Genomic DNA, 20,717 nt, shown 5'->3' with positions numbered 1-20,717 from the left:
GTAGCGGTTGTCTGCAGCTGAACTCAGATAAATCTGACATTTTAGTGTCTCAGAAAGTATCTTCACTGGACATACAGAGATTATGACTAGCTGAGTTGGGGGACTGGCCGATTCCAACATCAGTGGCCAGGGATCTGGGGAGCAACTGGACTCTAAACTTCAATTTCAATCACAGGTCCAGTCGACAGCAGCAGTCTGTTTTGCCCAACTAAAATCCTTAAGAAAGACATTAACATTTCTCCTAGTCTCTCCTTGGAAAGGCATTGTACATGCCTAACTTACATCTGGACAGTATTATGCAAATGTACTATAGGAGGGGGGCACCAATGAAACTGATGAATAGGCTACAAAGAGTGCAGAATGCGTCAGAAAGATTAATCCTAAATATTCTCAAAAGGCAGCCTGTCCGAAAGGGCTTGGCGCTACTGCCCTGGTTACTAGTCAAGCAAAGAATTAAGTTTAAGGCACTAATGATTATCCAAAAGAAAATACATTCTTCTTAGGGCACTTCGTTCAGCAAAACAAAATCTTATGTGTGACCCTAGGAAACATAAGGATAGAGCACATGGGAGTCCTTCACTTTTCAGTTTTCCAGTATCTGGTACTCCCTTCCTGACTATCTTCGAGCAATAGTTTTAGATTTGTTCTTGAATCTTATCTAAAAACGTTTTTATTTAGTGAAGGGAAAAGAATTTGGGTAGAGGAGTGCAAATGTAGCAGTTTTTAATGTCTGTCTGCTTAGTGCTGGGACGCTTCCTTTGGAAGCTGCTATTCGGGCTTTATGAATCCTCTTCATTCATTCATTCATGCACTGCAAATGAAGCACTCTTTTGGTAGACTAACACACCTGTTGGCCAGGCATATGCTATCCCTGCTGTAAGGAAGCACTCTTGTGGTAGACTAACACAACTGGGGCCGTATTACATAAAGTGCTCCAAGGCTGCAACAGGCATTTCCGCCCACTTTGCACGCCCCGGGGCACTATGGTATTACAGAAGGGACTGCGGACACTTTCATGGCCCTTTCCGTAATACAGATAGCGCTAGGGCACATAAGCTACCTGCAGAGGGCATTCCCTCATTTGTATGGGGCCTTACCCCATGCTAATTAGGGAATCCCTTTGCCTCTGCGCCTGTGCGGTATTACAGACGAGGGCGCAGAGGCAAAGAAGCCCTCAGGAGGCACACTGAGAGTGCGCCATCTAAAAGGTGCTGAATACGGTCAGTGCCCCCCATGGCAGCCCTCTGGACAGGGGAAAGGGGGCCCAATAGACCCCCCAGACATCCTCTTGCAGTCCAGTAGACTGCACCCACCTGCAAGTGGCTTTGTAATCCTCTTCAAAAGTGCAGGCGGGTTGCTACCTGCACTGTGAAAACACGGAGTGACTGTAAAGCAGCTGCTCCGTTTTTTCAAAAGAATGCGCTGCCCCCAGGGCAACAAGAGTTTGCGGCTGCCCTGGTGGACGCGCATTCATTCATGGTAACAGAGCGCCCAGCGCAAACATGAACATGCGCATTTACCATAATATGGCCCCTGCAGGCCAAGCATACGCTAAGATGCTGTAAAGAGGCAGAACAACATCCAAAGCTCTGCTCTGTATGTTCTTTTCTTGATTTTAAGTGTGCTATAACCATACCTTATTGTATACAAAAGCAGTTGCCAACTTCACATTACTTTTCGCCTCGCAATTGAGGAAAACAAACCAAAATTACTATATAGTCTGTTTGGTATATCTACTTGATACCTTTTTACTTTTTATTTCATTGTTTTCAAGTATTTTTTGTTTGAAAAAGACACAAAAATACATAAAACATTTTCAACATAAATTCACTGAACAAACAATTACATTCCACATTACATATATAAACACCGTATAAATCCACATTATACATTTATCAACAATTAAATTCACAAAAGGATCTCTGATTCTAATCTTAAAGCTAAAGGACAAAGTAAACATTTGGGTACTTATTGTTCAACAAATAGCAACTTAATGCATTTCAATTTGTAAATATCATTTAATATGCTGCAAATTGATGCATACCTGATTTAAATGCCAACGCGTTTCAAACCCATCCTGTCACTTTATGGGTTCTCATCAGGGCTCTGTCTCTTTTGTTTGTCTACAGGATATATGTAAAACAAAAAAAGGAAATTGTATTTTAGTATTTAGTTGTATTTCTTTACTACTTCCCCCATTCGCTCCCCCATTCGCATATGGCACAACTTGTACCTGAATTCCAGCTTGTCGCCGGTCGTCTGCTTTACAATTCACTTGCTAGCTCATATGTATTCTTTATCTACAATGTAAAGTATATTTATAAGGGAGTTTGGTTAGCTATAAAATTGAGTAACCCAGATATTTCATGATGGATTTGTTTGTATTCATATATTTTATATATTTCACCTAACAATAAACATAATTATCCCTAGATGCGAAATACTCTCAGTGAAATGTATTTGTTACTTTAGCTTGTGTACACTTTCAGCTCAGCTAAGGGCTCTGGATCTTTTTTCCAAGGACCTTATGTACTGGGTATGAATCAATGTCAAATTCCTGATACAAGCCCTTAACTTGCTAAACAGTTAATGGATTGTAAATATGAAGACTGACAAGCAAAAGAGTAATTTTATAGTGTTGCAAAACTGCTACTTTATTAAAGCTTGGCCCTAATTTTCATTGTTTATGAGATCAACCTCTACTATGAACCTTTCTTTTAAATCTAGATAGTGGTAGTCAGCTCCTGTGAATATGCTAGCTTCCATATACTTTTGATAACTTTTGATAACATAGTGTAAATAAATGTGAACGTTTTCTGAAACTTATTCCAAAAAGGAAGTATTGTGTTTGAACCTTTTCAATTTCTAAATTAGAAGGCAATAATTTGTAGTGGTCTACCTGGAAAATAGGCTAGGGTGATCTGCTTTCGCTTCATCAATTTCTAATGAGTTATGTCTTGATCTCCCAGGACAGGGCTAAATGGTTTCTTGCGAGGAGGAATTTGGCTCCTTCTCCTAGACATGCTAGCGACTGGAGTCAACAGATTGATGACCTATCTTGACTCAACTTGCGTGTTATCAGCTAGAAAGCGGTGTGTTTTCCAGAGATCTGACATTAAGGTGAAAACAACAACATATTAGATGGGATTTTCTATTGTGTTGTGAAAGTGGGGAAATGAATCAGTTTAGGGTATTCCGATATTTGGGGATGTTACCTCTACTTTCGATACCCATCCGTCCTGCCTAACATGGTCCTCCTCTAGGATGACTCTTGCTAGATCCAACCTCCTCTGATATCTATCACGCTGCCCTCTGAAAATGCTGGACATTTGCCTACCTGCTGCTGTGTTCAGTATTTTTGTAACATGGTTTACTACATAATAATGTGCTAGCTGAAGTTCTTTCTAAAATAATCTGTATGAATTTTTATAATCCTGTTTTAGAATGCCTTCACTTCAATCGCAGTGATTTTAGTGCAAGTTATTAGAAGGAAAAATGGATTGCAGTATAATTTTTTTGACTTGCGTGAATTTTGACAAAGCGACGTTACATTTACAATTCAAATAAACTGGATTAATTTTGCAAAGCATTCATATCTTCAGTTTTGCTGAAGATAATGTTTCCTGTTAACCTTGCAGGTGAGACTAATCACATTGAAAGAATGTTTGTCCTAAGCATTGCTTTGGCCACACAGTAGTAATATAATGTTTTCTCATTAATATGATGCTGTAAACAGGATTTCAAGTCACCATTATATAAAAAAAGGAAAAAAAAGTAGTTACGACATCATTCTGAAAAAAACGTTATTTTAAATGTTAAACTATATTAATCTAGAAAACATCCAAAACTTGTATTTCTTCAATTGGAAATACTTCACAAACCTACAGCACACTACATCCACACTTCATGGATGAACTCTAAATATTGTCATTAAATGCTCGGAAAAAGAAAGCAGCACCTCAATATAACCACATTTCCCAATGATATAGCTTGAACATACATCATTGTCCTATGGTGAACTATGCAATGCTTCCACTTTCATGAAACTGGCTAACCATCTCTCTAAAGCATTTGTCACTACGCTTTTCATGAATGAAATTGAGGCACTGTTATATCCACAAGATGTTGAAAACAACTTTAAAATAGTGCAAATGATCTCTTTATTTAATTGATACTGTCTCGATCCCCCCCATCAACAGCTACTATTGCTTTGCTGTAAAACTGACATTCCTGCTATAAAGATACAAATATATCTCTGCTAATAACTACTGTCTTGACTATCAGTGGAAGGCACATTGTGGAAATATCAAAGCTACAGGCTAACGTTGATGTTCTGCCCTCAATCGACTGTTGCAATGCATATACCCTACTGCTTCGCAAGCACTCATCAACATTTATCACACTAAACTATCAAAGCATTTATCAACATGGAGATTGGCACATGATTGGCATGAAAGAAGGTCTTCCATGGATTACTTCTGACATACAAAGTCGAAGGCTACAGACCTAGCCCATTCGTGGCACAATTTTTATCAATCCTTCCTTTAATACACTTTGACCAGTACATGGAGACACTGAAATCTTCATTGACACCTTAGGTGTCGTAGAGCACAAATTCCAATGCCACCAACATGCAACTAAGCTTTCCATTTGACAGCAGATATCATGCACTTTAAAATTATGAACATCAATACCTCCTCTTCTCACGCTACTGCAACGTGAAATGCAGACATTTGAGGCAAACACTCCTTTCCAATGGGCTAAAAAGATATCATCTATCTTGGTATAAAGACCACTCCATAAATGTTGTCTCTCTTTAAAGCTAATTTTCCACCTCATATCCAACAACTCGGGCAGACTTTTGCAGATGGGCACACTTATACATTTCATGGCTGGGGCGTATCCATGCAGTCATAATGACTGTCCTGCCAAAACATTTGTCTTTTTTCAAGGTCTACCAATAAAGCTAGATTGCGAATTCCTCCCCGCATTACGGTCTCTGATCACACGCTCCATCTGGCAGGATACTAGGGCGTGTCTCCTGTACAAACAGCTCCAACACCAGAATAGCTCCAGGGGGCTAGCACTACCTCAGCTCTATCTATAATATTAGGTGGCCCAACTATGAGTGATTACCGAGTCACCGGCACAATTGTCTGACAAACATTGGCTCCATATGGACAGGGCAGGGATCAGAAGATATATTTGGGACCTTTTGTGGAAGCTAAAATGGATCGCCCGCTGAATGTGTATCTTAACACTCCTACAAAACCAACCTTAGAGTGTGGGATGAGATCAACTGAACGGCCTCATGGACTACCTTCCTCTTTCACTTTACACTGATGCATTATAATCCAGCATTTCCATCAGCACTACACTGCACCCAAGTCCCTTTGACGCGTGGAGGGAGGGGGATTATCTCACTGTTTCCGACCTGTTCCTTAACTGGGATAGTCTAACCTTTGAACACTGCCAAAGGAAATTTCACCTTCTGGCATCAGAACACTGCCACTACACCTAGCTCAAGGATTGGGTTCAAAACCCGGTTACTCGCGAGGCCGTCACTAGAGATGTCAAACCCATTGAATGCTTTGTGACGGGAGTAGAGGGCACTGAGGGGTGTATCTCATTTCTTTATTGGTTTCTACGTTCACTACCTCTATCCCAAGACATGTGACTTTCTGGGAGCAGACATTAGGATGTTCCATTTCTGAAACACGATGGGGCAAGATTTGGAGGGACATACCTCGGTTTAATCATTCAAAGGGGATAAGAGAGGCTCACTATAAAGTACTATATAATTGGTACCACTACCCTTCTAATCTACTGAAAATCTTCCCCCACACCTCCCACTTATGCTGGGGGCTGTGGTTTGCTGAGTGACTTTAGACACATTCAATGGGATTGCCCTGTGACCCACCCATTTTAGATGGAAATAGTAACCCGGATAAAAGACAATTTAGGATACCCAATCTCAGGCGACCCAGGTTTTACACTCTTAGGAGTAAGAGACAACATCCTTAATCAACAAACCGTTGGCTACCAGACCATCTTGTGGTTGGGGCTTGGCGTTGCAAAAAAGCGGTGGCTGCCACCTTGAAGCGGAAAGAAGTACCCTCTTTGACACAATGGCATGCTCGACTGTGGCAGGCCATTATGATGGAGGGCATGGCGGACGTTCTTTCGGATAATGAAAACTTTTTTTACTATATCTGGGGCCCATTTGTCACATACATCGCCAGGGGTCTTCGTCCGTGTGCATGTCCAACTCGAACGAGGGCCCTACATCTTTTTCAATTCCAATAATGTCCAATCTAGAATATCAGTGGGGGCATAACCACCCTTCCCATAGATATGATTCCAACCAACTGTGAATACCAACTACATACACTAGTAACATGCTTGAATGTTAAATTCTATTATTATGTGATGCCAGTTCAGGGAGGTTCAGGGGGAACTTTGGGGGGGAATGTTGACGTATTGTTATACTTATTTGCAGTACTATGTATCAACAATGTTCTCAGTAAATTGAAAATATGGAAGATAGCAAATGACTATCCCAATAGCAACCATGTATTTGATCTAGGGATTAGTACACAAAGTATTGTATTGCAGTGAACATGTGGAAAATTCAATAAGAAAGTTTTGACAAAAAATGAACATCATGTTAGGTCTGGGTGTCGCAACTTTCTTCCTCTGCCCCTGAATTACTTGAGGTGTGGTGCCACAATCTCACATTTATAAATTGCCCTACAGAAACTAGTTCAAGATGATAGTCTAACAATATTGTCAAGTAAGCATAAATTTAAACTCCCTTATGTATGCTTGCGTTTACAATATTGTGCATACCAATATCTTGCAGTATTGATTATTCCAAGTTTATATATTTGTATTTAGTATTGTGACTTGAAGCCCTACTTGAATGAGGCATCAGAAGTGGGCCATCATCACATTCCACTTGGGCAATCACCATAAAGAATAGTAAAACAGCCAACATTAAGCAACACTGTAAGTGCAAAATTCTAATGTATAAACTCTATAAAAGTCAACTTGGGGTACAAGAACAGATTCTTCCAAGGGTCTGCAGTCAACTTCCATTTCTCTCATCAAAGGAGACACCTACAACAAAAATATAACTCCAATGATGGCATCTCTAGACGGGTTGCCCCAAAAACATGCCAGGGCCTGATTCACCAAGGTATTTATGTGTAGTAAAGTTATGACAGCTGAGTCTCTGCACTTGGGGTGGAATCTTTGCACTGAAAACTGCAGTGCTGAGATTCTGCTCCAAGTGCGGAGACTCCACAGTCGTAACTTTACTACATGCCCTCAATTTCCAAGCCAGTTTATGTGGCCTGCTGAGATGCATCAAAACATCCAGTGCTGTATGAAAAAACTCAATATACCTAACTGCACAACTTTAAAATGCAGCAAACTCATCCTATCCTACTGACTACTGTTACTAGAGAATGGGGATTGGCACTTCATCAATGTATATACGATGCATGATATAAAGAATATTAGAATCTGAATGCTAATTGTTCCTAGTCTGTCCATAATAACTGCATACCAAAAATTCAAAAATATATAGGAACATTGTTGCTGTCATGCATTTTTTAACATGCCCCATTGATGAGTATTTGGTTCATCTGCAACTCCAAGGTTAAAGCCAATAATCCTGGAACTCTGATTATCTGAAACCCAAAAGTAATGCAATGCTATAGCTATAAAGACTGAAAAGTCCATACAAGTTAACATTTACAAAGCTAAACTCCAAGGTCTCAAGCCCGGAATATATCTGTCTCCAAGTCCCAACACCTCTCTCTCCCTTCAATTATCCCTTTTGCCATCCCTTACAAATCTGCCTTAGGCCATTGCTTGCTCCTTCCATCCATTGGTTTTCCCTTCCTCCATGCCTCGTTGACGTTCTCTCCCTCCTTATTACCTTCACTTTCCTCACCGCTCTCTTTGTTGCGCCACCTTCTGCGTACTTCATTTTCCTGATTCCTCATCATGCAGCTGTTGCCCTCTAATTCACATATTCCTTCCCTGCTCCGTTCTTCCTAACTCTTGCAAAGTATGAGGACCGTAGTGAAGTGTTAAGCTCCTTGCTGAAGTAGTTGAGTTGATGAACTGTCATTTGTTAAACGTTGATCCTTGCATGGAATGCTTGCATCTCTGTCTGGTGTTAGCCATTCGATCTGGCCTTTTGTGAGATTTACTCAGTGGATGGAGTGAATTGCTACAGTTTGTTACTCGCTGGGACACTCTTATGGATAGCTATTGCTCTTTATACATTCTTGACTGATTGATTGATGTGTATAGCACACCGTCACCTTCTGTAAAGTAGCACTTTATAAAAACGCAAAAAAGCACAAAAAAATACTTAAATAACTAAATGGCTGCCACTGCATCCTGCATGCTACCCATCATTGCGTAGCATAAATAATGTAGCATCAGTCAAGAAAATCGCTAGGACAACTTTTCATAGTTCTGTTCTTTTCCAGTGTTTCTTCACACCTTGAACTATTCATGGTTGATTGATATGAGGCATAAGCCAATCGTAATTATCACCCTGATAGCAGCAGTGGTTTGGGCTGCGTAGAGGTTGAGCAATGTTGCCTTTCGGTGCTGACAGAAGGCCAGACATAGTATCGTCATTGGCATCCTTTTCCACCCGCCAACATACTATACATTTCCCATAAATAAACACACAACACATTTTTGGTTTGGGTAAAGTGGCTACAGGTTTATTACATACACTGTTATGTAATAGGTGAGTTATCTTACAGGCGATCCAAGGGCAGGCAACCAACTGGGCCGCCTGCCCGCCTGATGAGCCAGGGCCCGCCTGATGAGCCAGGCAGCACTGGGGCGAACCCCGCCTATGCTGCCCTTATTAGTGATCCTCTCCCGGATCACGTGAGCATTGGTGCATTACTCTTGCCCCTTACAGGGCGTAGTGTCGCATAGCAAACCCCCCCGGTTGTTCAGGCCCGCAACTGCCCGAAAGACTAGCAGGCGCCGACACGGTTTCAAGGACCCTCCATGAGGCTCCTTGGATTTGGCTCTGGCACCCACCATGGTTCCGCGCAGAGGTGCCCTTCTGTACCCCTTTGCTTCCAGATCGCCTTGTAACTCCACCTGCAATGAAAAAGGAAAACACTACAATATTCTCTGCCCCCCTCCTGCCACCAGCACGCCGGGTAAGTAGTAGGGAGGGAGACAGCCTGTACAGCGATCAAAGAGATCGTCAAAATGGTGGGGGAGGGATATATACCCTCCCCAAGTCCTGGGTGCCCAGGAAGTGACACCCCCTGTGCGCCGCTACAAGGCTGGAGAGGGGGGGACTCCAACCAGAGTCGCTGCCCCTGAAAGGGGTGGGGGGTTGGGGTGCCCAGGTGACACTAGAGAGCTGACCTCACTAGTGGCCCCCTGTGGGTGCCTCAGCCAGCTACATAGTATCATAATTGGCATCCTTTTCCACCCCCACAACATAATATACATTTCCCATAAATAAACACACAACACATTATTGGTTTGGGTTAAGTGGCTGCAGGTTTATTACATACACTGTTATGTAATAGGTGAGTTATCTTACAGGCGATCCAAGGGCAGGCAACCAACTGGGCCGCCTGCCCGCCTGATGAGCCAGGCAGCACTGGGGCGAACCCCGCCTATGCTGCCCTTACTAATGATCCTCTCCCGGATCACATGACCGTTGGTACATTACTCACTCCCCTTTCAGGGTGTAGCGTCGCATTGCAAACCCCCTGGTTGGTCAGGCCCACAACCGCCCGAAGGACTAGCGGGGCGCCGACACGGTTTCAAGGACCCTCCCATGAGGCTCCTCGGATTTGGCTCTGGCAGCCACCATGTGCAGTGCAGAGGTACCCCTTTGCATCCAGATCACCCTGTAACTCCACCACAGATCTGGAGGTGGCCACCATCGCTGCCAGAGCCCCCCACCACAACAGCTATAGTCTTACTCGCAACCTCTCCTCTCCAGAACCATCCCTACTGATTATAGATGACCCCATCTACATCCCAATTGCCCTTGACGTTATCCAGGGTCAGCTAGTGTCTGATGAAACAAAAGGCCCTTCTGGCCTGTGAAATTGTGCCAAGAACTATTCACCAACATGCGGGAAAGTTGCACTGCATCACATGCCTCAGCCCTGTGCCAACTCTGGGCAGGACGAATGCAGACACCATGGCTCACATTGCCCCATCTATTTGCTGATCCCACGTAGCTCCCGTCTTTTTAGCCCCGTGGGCGCCTGAACACCTGCGTGCCCCAACTATGGGACAGCAGCCCACTTGCTAGGTGCCACTCCACCACCCACCTGCCTACTTTGGCTATTATGGCAAGACAGATTATACTTCACCTTTGAACAGTCCCTTTGCTTGCTAAATCATGATGCACAGGAGTGTTCATAACTAGAAGTGTATGACAATGGGCAACGGGCCCTCCTGCACTTGCCATGTAACCCTTATTCCTTATGGGAATTATGCCAGTTCAGTTCCCTCTGTGGTGGAATCCCATAGGCGTACCAGCTTAGAGAATCTGTCTGATTTAAGCAGTGCGCACTGTCTGTAATATGGTCCTAACATTAAGGATTGACTAAGGCGTACTTTATCCCATTCTGAAATACTCCCAAGAAGGGGTGGCGGGGGATACCCACTGCCAACTCAGAGCATCCCCAGCGGGGACAAATTACCTGCTCTGTTAAAGTTTAGTTTTAGTTAAACATTGGACGTGCCAAAAATTCTATTGACATGGTATCCCATTTTGCTTGACACCTTGCTACCCCATTTATTGGGACGGCAGTACACTATGATGGCTGACCGCATCCCCACTAAATGTTGTAAAAGTGTTGGTATCCCAGGTTCCCAGTTTCATGCTAGCTGCAGTACACTTCCAGTGGATCCGCTGTGAGATACCACAAACTACATTGGTCATCAGAACCTAAAGAAGCGCAATTCTCACCTGGGCGTACCTCTAAATGATAGTGGCTTTACCCAGCTGTAAGGCTAGAGACACCCCTCTTTAACCTATTTACTGTTTTTTGCTACTCGCCACCCTTATGGTTGAAGCTCTGTGTTTGTGCAGCGCGCATGCCCCCTGGAGCACGATGTTGCTGAAGAGCCGGTGTCCGTTACCCACTTGCTGATACTTATCTATCACTAACTGCTCTTACTTGGATTGGAGGAATTCTGGATGCTTCCTAAGGACTGTAGACGTAATGCTCTCACATAGTTTAACCCCATAACTTAGGGAAAACTCAAGCAGTAATCAGGCCCTTCATGGTACATCTACCCCAGCATAGACTATCAATGTATTTGGGACACCGGAGCAGGAGATGCCCCTTCAAGTCTCAGGTTCTAACCCATAGAAGGATAACCCGGGGGGCAGACAAGTCTGTGGGAACCAGACAGGAACATTCAGTGCAAATACCTGCCCTTTCTTGAATATTGAGAATGCTGAATGGTCAATAATAGAATATATCTGGACCTGTTTCTATATGGTGCCAGCAGATGTTCCTCATAAAGGGCTAGGCTTTGGTTTGGTGCTAAGCTCAGTGTGCTGCCGTCTGGTATTTTGCGGCTTCTAACATTGCCTCCAGATATATAATACAAGGCCACACTATACCTACAACACGCCAGTACCAATGGCTTATCAATGCTTGTTAGTTGTATAAGATAACTGAAGCCACAATTCTGGCTTGACTGCGTAGCATATTGAAAATGCTTCCATTCTGGAATGGCAGAACTGTCACCTTTCTGTGTTAAACAAGCATTAAGTGTCTCCCTTCAATGAATAGCAAGCTCGCCCATGGCTTGTGCAACAGGCACTGCTTTGCAATGCAACCAATGTTATACTAAATAAAGTGGCATGAAGGTAGTGCCATGTTAATGTTCCCTACCTGACACCCCACGGAGCGCTTTGAGAACAGCCTACACCATGCAAAGTTGTGCCTTCTAAAATTCCAAGCCACACCCTAGACTGAGGGTCGTGGTGCAGTGCCCACTGCTCCTCACCGCGAGACCCCGCCTCGCACGCAGTAATACTTGACTCACAGGTCAATCTTGCGTCCGGTCGATTCTGCTTACACTAACAAAGTGTGGGAATGGGGGCCCTCCTATGATGACGAGGCTGAAGGCAAATTTGCCCGTGCTAGAACCGTCTGCAGGGAAACATATTCCCCAGTGATGGAGCGTTGCCGAGTAATCGTAAGACCCATCGGGTCAGCAAAGCACGGAAAGTGCAGTGCCTCCTGCCCCAGCGCCACAGCCAATTTCACAGAAATTAACATGGTGCGAGGGGGGGTGGAGCGGCCCTCCCCATCCCGCAACATCAAGCCTGCGCAGACCCGAGCACAGGCCCCACCCTGCTTAACGCAGCGTTGCTTGGAACAAACCACAAAGCCAAATACATTTCGGGGGGTTGCCACCAAGCTGTTGTTGGTTCCCCTCACATGCACATCACGTGTGCGACGGCCGCCATTACTGCGAGCGAGCACATAGCATTTGAATGCACTCATAGATATATTGCAAACAAACGGAATGGCGGACACAGCCGTGCCACATCCAAGGAGAACCTGCTATGTTTTAAAGCCCCCTGAAGGGAGATGTACAGTTCCTGCCTACTTCGAAACCAACACAACTAAAGAGAAGGTGGACCTCTTTTGAACTCCCCACCTTGTCCCCTCTGTTCTGCACGAGTGCTGGGGGGTAGGGAAACAATGACCAACTGAGTGGTCACTCGTGACACCGATTGGGTCAATTGCCCAGACAGAACTGGAATTGAAACAATGAAACCTGCATGGTCCACGATTTAACTTTGGCGCCATGAGGCGGTCTTGAACAAGGACCGGTGGACAGTGAGTCATCAGATTGTCAATGAACTATTGATGGATTTGAGACAAAGGCACCATTCAAACCACTGAAATAAAGTTGGTGAGAATAGTTCTATGAAAGAAAAGCATTGAATGAATCGCTCCTCAAAGTCAAAGGACAAATACCCTGTCCGGTTACCACCAAGGCAAACGTACCGCAATGCCCACTGGAGGCAGAGTAACACACAATTTCTGACCTAGAGCTATTCATGGCAACACATACCTAGAGATGCCCAATTGCGCAAAACTAGAATCAGCATACGCCCGTGCTACATACAGCAAGGTTCTATGGAACACCGGACAATCGTGCAACTATATGCCAGGACTCATGTCAGGCGGCCACTTGCTATTGCACCACACCCTGCTCCTGCTGTGCTGACAATCATAGTACCACCACAACAAACCCTGATACTCGTGCAAGCATGATAATTCCACCTATTCCAATCCCTCCAGAACTATATGAATGGCTTGGGCAGCTGGCAACAGTGATTTTAATGGCAATTGCATTATTCCATGCCTGTTGGGTCATCTCTACAATAGACAGACAGCGCAAACTCGTGGCAGACTGCACCAGTGAGCAATTAAGTCACGTGCGGCACACCAGCAACCACTTGTTCGAATTACACTGGTAAACTTTGTGCTGTAATTTAGCCTTAGTGGCTGCTAAGTAGTTTCCGCTTAGAATTTTGCCGATATGTCATTCCATCCCTGTGTCCAATACAATAGGGGCACTAACCTACAAGTCCATATTTTGGCTTAGTCAATGCTTCTATTTGCATCAGATAAATAAGCCACAATTCTAGCTCAGTTGCGTAGCCAACCAAGAGCTAGCCGTCCCCATCCATAGCTGCCCAGGTTTCAGTTTGCTATGTGTGATTTTTCATCATATCAGTGCAACTATGAGTGACAGTTAAAGGCCTATGACTGACACTTTCTTGCGAGCAAAACCAAACCATGAAGGTGAGGAAGACATATCGATATCCGTAATTACATCAACATACCCTTGTACGGTAGTCTATAGGCCATACAATTCATAGCTCTGACTAGTTGGAACATAGTGACCGTTACTGGTAGGCCTGGCTAATAGTAGCACCACAGACAGCGCCACTTGCCAAACCCCCGGCTCATGGACCCCCTCCATGAGCCAACACATGCAAATGACAGGACAAACTGGCTGTAAATTGCTCCTTTACGCAGCAATCTCATCATAAAACCGTGCTCATATAATGGCCAACATATGCACATTGGAAGGGCAGAATTGCAGTCTTATAGCAAACCTCTTTTGGACTGTGGGCAGCGTTCCATGTTTAAATGTTTCTTAAGTGTTGACCAATGACCGTTATACGATAGGACTGTCACCACTATGGTCCGCCCTGCCCAAGGACTAATGCAATTGGGAGCATGATGCTGTAAGCAATGGGTGTTTGTATGTCCAACTCTGACTGCTGGACAGTGTCCACTCCCTTACACAAGGGTCTGGAGGTTGCCAACCCTTACGCCCTTATCAGGTGTGGCTTACTTCATAGGAGGCCGCCTAAACCTCTGTGCCGCCAATCCTTGTTACCTTAAACCATGTCTCCAACTTTGCGGCCTGCACTTATCCCCTAGTGCATAGCGAAGTGCCTCAGGAGGGTGATTGGAGCAGCTGAAAAATAAAGAAAGTGCGGGGTGAGGCATGGCAAACAGGCATGGGGGGGGGCAGCAACCACCCCCAAAACTTCAGGATTGGGTCTAGCATGGTGAGCCAGCCAACTTGATAAATTCTGTTTCTGCCATTTGCTTCAAGATATATGATACCCCTCACATCGTAACCCAGTCGAAGCATCTGCTTATTTATACCCTGCCACATTCTTCCAACTGTTACCCTCTGGTAGCTTGGCACAGAGCAGTCAGGTTTAATTAGTAGGCAATGTGTAAAGTTTTCATGAAACACTGACTACAATAACTCCTCACGAGTCTCACCAGATTTGTGATGGGCTCCACCAGCGGCCATGTTGGAACCAGCAGTGCCTTCCCATGCTAGAAGCCCCGGCAAGCTCTGGCCCCATGATGACACAGAGCAGCGTGCCAGCGCCCTGAGGCACCTGCTACTAGATTAATGTCGCTCGGGCCAACATGCCACCAACCATGACTTCCCCGGCCAGCGGGGAGCCTCACTGGCTCCCGGCCCTCAAAGATACGGGTTCAAGACAACCTTGCTCACTGCGGTTTGCTATCGGTGTACTCTCGCGCAGATCGAGACAGCGACACCAGCTGCTCCCACGGCGTGATAGGGGCCCGCACTCACCAGGGCACATACCTCCTCACACCCTACCACCCCTGAAGTTGTTACGGGTAGTTGCTAGCCCATTCACCCCACCCTGGAATCTAGGAGGGGCAGGGGTGGCGCTGAGAATCGGGGGACAGTGGCCGGTAACGGGCGGCAGCAGGCATCCCCATGTGAGCCGCGACAACAGGGCGCCGGTGAGTTGAACCGTTCCCAACCGCGCGCCTCGTTACCTGGTCCACCCCCATTTTTGGAGGGTCAAGCCCCCATACCTGCCCAACCGCATCATGTCGACCCAATGCCCGCAGGAGCACACTCGGCAGGTAGCGCGGCCGCAGCGGAGGACGCAGCAGCGACCCCGCAAGACCAGGGGACTGGGGAGTGGTGTCAAGAAGGTACTCTGTGCGCTGCTACAAGGCTGGAGGGGGGAGACTCCAACCAGAGTCCCTGCCCCTGAAGGGGGCGGGGGGTTGGGGTGCCCAGTCGACACTAGAGAGCTGACCTCTCTAGTGGCCCCCTGTGGGTGCCTCAGCCAGCTGCATTTGTCAACCTTTGTAAGTGTAAAGGTCTTTTTTTTATTGAGGCACTTTTCTAGCAGTTGGAGGCACTAACTGCTGCTTTTACTAATAACTCCAAGAGAGAGTGCAGATTGATTATGGTATATTGACTCATTTGTTTAAATATTGAGTCATGTTCAGCGACAGGAACGTTGTGCATTATGCACGGCACAACACTTTGGGAATTATGCTCGTGCACAACTGTAGTCTGCTTATAAGCGAAAACATTGCAAACATTGAGCACAACATGTTTGTGAGTGAATATGACTATGCACGTCTACTTAACATGAGTACATTTTATAAACCCAACCCATAATTACAAAATGTACGGGGCTGGTTCTTCCAGCCTAAGTGACCTGAAGTAATTTTACAAGGGCCTAACTTTACAAGCCTTGCTTGCGATTTTTATTTATTATGGACCGTATTTTTCTGCATGAATTATCTTGGACTTGGTTCATTTAATTGTGAAATAATTTTTAAATTAATATTGTAAAGGTGGCCATTGTAAGTAATGGCTGCTGACTTGTATCTCTAATGTATTATTCATTTAATGGTCCAATCATTTTGTAGGCTATTATGTAGGATAAGAGCTATATGTGTAATGCACGTTTTTTCTTTTTAATTTTAGAACCCACTTTGTCTTATGTTAGACAGCTGGAGGCAAGAGTAAGACAGCTGGAGGAAGAAAATCGCATGCTGCCCCAGGTGGGTGACTTCCGGTTGCTAGGTTCAGTGTTAGATAGGCTTCTTCCTGTGTTTTGATTTTGGCTACTCAAGTATTCTTTTTTCTTATTGGGGCAATGCTTCATAAGGGATGTTAAATTTCTGATGGAATCCGTTACATTTCTCACGGCACATATATACATAGCCACTGTCAGTAAAACTAAATCCGGTATTTGTAAAACGTGAACTACTCACCCCTAAGGGTCTCAAGGCGCTGGGGACCGTCGGGAAGATTAAGTGAGCTATTGCCCAGAGTCAAATGGTGCTGAGTTGCCGCTGGGGATCAAACCATGAGCCCTGCGCTCCGGATTCAGCCGCCCTGGCTGCTGCGCCACACCTGAAACAGTAGCATCTATTAACTAGGGTTTATTTGAATAGAATTGAGATCTCATACATTGTTTGAACTAGAGCACCCCAAACATATAAGGGTCTCATTACATGTGCCCAGGTGATGATGCCTGTTAGCCCTAGGGGTTACTGATAATAAGCTATGATCAGTAACTTCGGTGAAGATTCCCCTAATTAATCCTATATTTTCTCCTAGAATTTCATCCTCCAGCTGCCATTACCAGGAGGAATACAGGTGAAAGGTATGCAATCCACCAATCATAAGACCCAGAATGTGGTTCTGAGGTCAAGTGGGAAACTTCAAAAGCATACCCCTTGACTGACACAAAACTACCATCTGTGTAACTGGGAAACACATAGGGCCCCATTACGATGTCTGGCGGAAGGTCATCCGACAGCTCGCCCGACTGCCATAGTTAGGCTGTAGGAACAGACATTGGGGGTCCTGGTGGGGCCCCTGTCCCCCACGGACTCCACTATGAGACCTTTGGGGGGCACCTGTGGTGCCCCCCACTTCGTGCATGGATGTTTCAAAAGTTTAATTTTCCTATTGCGGCTTGTGCTTCCCTCACTTGTCCATCCTGACCAATTTAGTTTTATCATTTATGCCTCTCATTCCACCTGGCATTGCATTCAGCACCCTGCATTGCATTCAGCACCTGTACCTGGCGCAGGTCCGCAGGCATGAACTCCAGGCATTGAGTATACGTCTCTGAGAGACTTTGAGAAAGCGTTTGAAGCGGTTGATTGGTCCCATCTTCAAGTGGTGCTGATGGGTGTGGGCTTTGGGCCCCGCTTCCGGTGACTGGTGAGGCTGCTGTACTTCACCCTGAGGGTACAAATCAGTGTTAACACTGTGCTCTCTGATACCTTCTCTATAGGTAGAGGGACTAGACATGGCTACCCCTTGTCCGCACTCCCATGTGCCCTTTCTATTGCATTTTTTTCCAGCTTGTCTTCAATGCCACCATGCGATTTTGATTCACCTCTGTGAGACTGTGTGAAGGGAGCCGAAATCGTGTGACACAAGGTGGCACCGCCTCAGTTGGCGGGTCTGGGAAATGCCACGGAAGAGAGGAAGATCACATTGCCCTTTAATCTGATGATGTGCTACTATACCTGGCACAGTCACAGGACTCTGGGCCCCAGGAACTGTATAACCTGGAACCCCAGGAAAGGCCTACAACTTGCACCCCAATTAGTCATTTCAGGTGCTGATTAGCCTGGGTGCTGGGATGGGATATTGGATAAGAAATATCCCAGTGCGGCGGCTCAGCTTCCAATATTTGAGCAATGGACGAAGCTCCCGCTCTCAGTGCAGGGGCATGGAGGGCTTTTTGAGATGAAGAGCCTCAAAGTCTGTTATACACACTCTAAAATTCCCCCTTCAGATCCCAGAAATGTGGTTCTGAACACTCACAACTTTGATTCACTCTTTTCCATGGAAAAGAAGCCGTCCTTGCATTGCCTTCAATAAATGCTGCCAACTGACATATGACTGGGGTCTCGACATGGTATATATTCAAATGTACAATTGGCCATCTCATATGATAGTAAGTAATGAATGGCTTAATGGAGGATAGGAACACCCCACCTATATCACCGAACTTGCATTGATGGGTCTAGATAACACCATGCATACATTTTATGTGAGCCCAATTCACGAAACCCTGCCAATCTGACTAGAGTTGTTCACATGATATGGAGACGGGCAAATCGGCTACTGGGAGGGGGTGAAAAGATCACCCAGCTTACACTGCTCTGAAAGGATGCTCAGATATACCACAAAGCTCAGGTGGAGGGGTTTCCCAAATTGGATAGGATTGGTATTTCACAATTGGGAGATGTCAGGGCAGGATCGACCATCAGGTCATTCCAGGAGCTACCGGAATAATTCTCACTGGCCAACACACAATTTCAAGAAATACCTCTAGCTGTGATATGCGCTGACAGTGCATGCTCCAGATTTGCAAGGCATCCCTAAGTTCAACCCCTTGGATGTGAAACTCCTTATGGGTCATCTGGGGTAGGCAGGCATCTCACAAATATTCAAGACACTGAGGCATAATGTCTCCGATAGATTCTCTGCTGTTAAGACCACCTGAAGACCTGGTAGGACTTTAGGATGAGGTGGTTTGGAGAGACGCCCAAATGGCACCTAGGACCGTAGCCATTTTAATACGACGCTAACTGATGCAACATATCTACTTTCATACCACATACTATTTGCACTTCAGCTGTACAGAGCCCGAGTGCACCAAATTCGAGTTTTTGTCGATGCGGGGAACTAGGTACGGATTTCTTTCATATGTTCTGATTCTACCCCAATATCATTAAGTACTGGTGAGAGATAAGTTGGGAGTTATCTGAGGTATATGACATCACCCTGGACCTGACACCCAGGGATGCTCTACTGGGTATACTTGAGGATGTGGGCAGTTCCAGGATGGAACCGACCCTAACTGGGCTGGCCACGCTTTTGGCCAAGAGGGACATTGCATGCTGCTGGAATCATCCCTGAACCCCAAAGATACAGGCCTGGAGGTGTGCAATGGTATGGTGAGCCAAGCTGGAGGAGTCATTTACAGAGTAAAGTGTGCCGCCGGAAACCTCAGATGATTTGGGGGTCTTCGTGGAAACATTCAGGACTGGTTACTTTGACTGGTGCTGTGTAGGAGTTCGGTTGGGATGGGGTTGGAGATGAGCTGGAATCCTGGGGATACGGTGATGAAGGAAGTTTGGGAAGGGTCTGTGACACTTGCTGGTCAGCTGTTATATGCTGTAAACTGAAATAAAATTGATTATAAAGAAAAACCAGCAAATATAATGTCATAGTGGCACCAAAGTAAATACACCAAAGATGACAAATTTGGGGGCATATTTACAATAGAGGGCGATATATATCACAAAGCGCCCTTAACGCTTTTATATTTATTGCTGTCTATCACTGGAATTCATCGCCATGCTTGCGCTGTATTTACAACGCATAGCGCAATGGCGATATGAATTCCAGCGATAGCGGGGTAATCGCCGTTTTGCAGGGAACATCGCTGGTTTTCCAGCAATGTTCCCTGCAAAACGGCGTTATGCTTGTTGATACGACCATGTGGTCGTGACACAAGAATCCACCCCCCATATAAGGTATTGGTTAGTCATGATTTTAGCAGATGTTAGTTTTTGTCGAAAAAATCAGTTTTTGCCTAAAACTAACGTATGCTAAAATGCATGGGCCACCTTGTAAATATCATGATGTGCACATCAGCGATATTTACACAGTTGCTCTGCCCAGTGACGCGCGCTTTGCATCTCATTAGAGATGCGAGGCGTCGGAAAAACGGGTGCTAACATGCGCTAATGCATGTTAGCACCCTCTTGCAAATAGGGCGATTTTTTGGCTCTAAAAGGCTAAAAAGCGGAGATATAGCCCTTGTAAATATGCCCCTTGGTCTCCATTTCAAGCTAAAGACATGCTGCACAGATGTTCAACATATCTGTAACTTGAACTAGAGACTGCTTGATCCCATCCCCTGGAGCAAGCGTGACAGGAGTAGACATTAGAAAATGTAACCATCCTTAAAATGCCATGGTCATGACAGACATCTCTTCTAACCAATGGCAAACCATGAAAACAATAACTACAGAGGGCTGACCAAAAGCCCCCTCCAAAGTCTACTCTCTCTATAAATTTCAATCAATCAATCAATCAATCAATCAATCAATCAATCAATCAATCAATCAATCAATCAAACAGTCATTCAATTCATACTTGTGTAGCACGGCAAAGCACCCCACGGGGTATCCAGGCAGTATGCTGCCAGTATCAGTCAAAGTGGCAGGTCTTGAGGCCCTTCCTGAAGTGGGTCAGCGAGGGTGTGGAGCGGAGGTGAAGGCGGAGGGGGTTCCAGGCTTTGGCAGTGAGATGGG

This window comes from Lissotriton vulgaris, chromosome 6 (assembly GCF_964263255.1).
Source record: "Lissotriton vulgaris chromosome 6, aLisVul1.2, whole genome shotgun sequence".
In the NCBI taxonomy this organism is placed as follows: domain Eukaryota; kingdom Metazoa; phylum Chordata; class Amphibia; order Caudata; family Salamandridae; genus Lissotriton; species Lissotriton vulgaris.
Note: the sequence above shows the minus strand (reverse complement) of the source record.